The sequence below is a fragment of the Cannabis sativa genome, chromosome X, assembly GCF_029168945.1.
Source record: "Cannabis sativa cultivar Pink pepper isolate KNU-18-1 chromosome X, ASM2916894v1, whole genome shotgun sequence".
Taxonomy (NCBI): domain Eukaryota; kingdom Viridiplantae; phylum Streptophyta; class Magnoliopsida; order Rosales; family Cannabaceae; genus Cannabis; species Cannabis sativa.
In genome coordinates this window covers 84,759,718-84,762,733 of record NC_083610.1, presented here as the reverse complement: position 1 = coordinate 84,762,733, position 3,016 = coordinate 84,759,718, and the positions used below count along the sequence as shown (strand labels likewise).

At 32.3% G+C, this 3,016-nt stretch overlaps 1 non-coding gene across 1 annotated transcript; it reads left to right on the top strand.

Moving 5' to 3' along the window:
- The first annotated feature begins 2,909 nt into the window (after window positions 1-2,909).
- LOC133032870 (small nucleolar RNA R71) lies at window positions 2,910-3,016 on the top strand. Its single transcript, XR_009685457.1, has one exon. It is a non-coding gene; the product is annotated as a small nucleolar RNA R71 (small nucleolar RNA).

Sequence of the window (3,016 nt, the reverse complement as noted above, 5' to 3'; positions counted from 1 at the left end):
CTTTGCTATTAATATGGTAGAGGAGTTTTGTTTATTCACGGCAAGGGCGTGTAGTCTTGTTTCTTTTTGAGACATTGAGATAATATCAATTGGTTCAAATCAGGTTTGTGTATGTAGCATGATTACTCTTGTTCATGTTAAATTATGGGAGATTCTTAAAATCTTATTGGCCCCATGGCTTATGGTGCATTTATTTATTACAATTGTTATCTCCATGGTTGGTTGCTTTGCTATTTTCTTTTAGGTTGTCATTACTCAATTTTTATTGAAAAATCTTTGAATAATTTTTATTAAAAGGTGTGATTGTCACATATTTATTCGGATTGAAGATCTAGCATTATTTGCACTTTTTTAAAGCTTCACCACTGGCAGCTTATTATTTTTTAGTTGAACGTGTTATTAGAGGTTTCTTTCCAATTATTGTAAACGGTTTGATTTGCATACTTATTGATTCTGTTCTATGAGCGATATCATGATGTAATGAATTTTGTCTGATTTGACTATTAATGATAATTTTTTTAAAAAAAGTATTCACATCTTAATTTTTTTATGAATATAATTTACAAATTTGATTAAATAAACATAAATTATATTTGTATTAATCAATTTATTTTGGTTTTAAATTTCAGATTATGTATTAGTTTTATAAATTATATTTATAAAAAAAAATAAATATAATGCTTAAATGTATTTCTATCTTTTTATATAAACTCTTGACTTAAAAATAAGCAGTGATTTTTGTATGGTTAAAACTTGGTTGTGGATTTAACCACTTGAGGCTAGCTCAAGTGGCCATAGGTGGGTGTGTGTGTGTTGGAGGTCCTGGGTTCGAGTCCCAAGTAAAACATGGTTGTAATATATAAACGTTTAAATAATAATAAAAAAAAAAAATTGGTTGTGGATGGGGAACCCATGATATGAAAATTTTAGGTAGTGTGGGAAAGGCTTCAGAAACAAGTGACCATTAAACTTACATACTTTTTTCAAGTTAGTACTTTAACTTAAGGTTATGTTTAGAAGTTCAAATTCTGCAGGGAATGAAAAAAGTGTGCCAAAAAAAAAACATGTTTGGTAAAAAAGGAAAATTGTATGAAAAAATAAATTGTTTTTTTTGATAATTTTGAAAGGGGAGAAAATAAATTCAATATAAAATAAATAATTACATTCTAGATATTTTTATTTTTCAATTTAATATCAATATTAATTCATTTCTAAAGTAATAATTAAAATTAACATATTATTAATATAGGGTAAGTCTATAATACAACTCCTTTCGGTAAACCTTCTATATGTTTCGACATTTAAGAAAGTTTTTTAGTCTAATTTTTTTCATAACAGTATACGTTATAGTTATTTATGATCACTTGTAAATTTTTAAAAAATTCTGAATATACCCAAAATAATGTTTAGATATTTTGTTGCACGCGCTATTGTTGTTTCTTATACACGTGATAAATAACTGTTTAAACTTTATTTTTGGTTGCTGTAAAATATTCAAAATTTAAAAAAAAATTACAAGTGACTCTAAATAATTACAACTTACGCGATTACAAAAAAAAATTAAACTAATTTTTTTTTAATACCAAAACAAACAACGGTTCTACCAAAATATATTTTTAAGAGTGAAGATGAACTTACCAACCTTTACCAAAACATCTTCAATTATACCCCGATGATGAGTTAAAGAACGATCTGCCATTTATAAAGTTACTGTCGCGGGCTTGGCTTCTCCTAATTTCAATCTTTTAAACATAGATAGGGGCATTAAGTTGATACTTACTCCCAGATCACATAAAACTTTTGTTTGTATCGAACCCCCTATCGAGCATAGAATGTTGAAACTACCCAGATCTTTTAGCTTGGGTGGTAGTTTCTTTTGCAGGACTACGCTGCACTCTTCAGTTAGTGCTACCATCTCAAATTTTTCCAACTTCCTCTTCTTGGATAGAATGTCTTTCATGAACTTCAGATAAGTTGGTATCTATTCCAAAGCCTATATGAATGGGATGTTGATGTGCAGCTTCTTGAATATTTCAAGGAATTTTAAAAACTGCTTATTCATCTTGTTCTTGTGAAGTCTTTGAGGATAAGGAATTTTGATGTGATGGTCAATGCTGATGGGAGGTGGAGTTTCTTTCTGTGGAAGACCATCAGTAGTCTTCTCCTTTTCTGGTGTAGGTGATGTCTCTACATCATCTTCCTCATTTGGCTTGTCTTTGTTTGGCCCAGCATAGGTCTTACCACTTCTCAAGGTAATTGTATTACAGTTCTCCTTTGGATTTACTTCAGTAGTGCTAGGCAAGTTACCTTGAGCCTTGTTAGTGTTTTGAGCAGCCAACTGCCCCACTTGAGTTTCCAAGACTTTAATGGAAGACTTAATCTCCATCATGAATTGCAGTAACATGTCTAATTGAGGATTAGACCCTCCACTAAAGGCTTGTTGTTGTTGTGGATATTGCTGGCTTTGCTGAGATTGATTTTGCTGAGGATAAAACTGCTTCTGGAAGTTCTGCTGACGACCATACTTATTCTGTTAGTTTCCAATGACGTGAGCTTGCTCCATTGGCAAACTATCGACAACTATAGGGCAGGTGTCAATGGCATGAGATCCTCCACACAACTTACAGACAACTTGAGCTTGTTTTGCTTGTGCAGTTACCAGCTTTGTTAATGCCTCTACCTGGGCTGTCAACTTGGTTATTGCATCAACTGCATGCATTCATGCAACCTTTTTAGTTGGGCCTCTCTCTGTTGACCAATGCTGATTAGTTATGGCCATATCTTCAAGTAATTCAAAGGCCCCATTAGCACTTTTTGTCTTGAAAGCTCCACCAGCAGCGACATCTATCAGTTTTCGGGTGTTGTTCAGTAATCCAGTATAGAAGTTGTGCACTTGTAACTACTTTTCATGGCAATGGTTCAGACACTTCCTCAATAAATCCTTGAATCTCTCCTAGGCTTCATAAAAAGATTCGTTGTCATGCTGGGTAAAGTTGTTAATTTCAGCTCTCAGCTT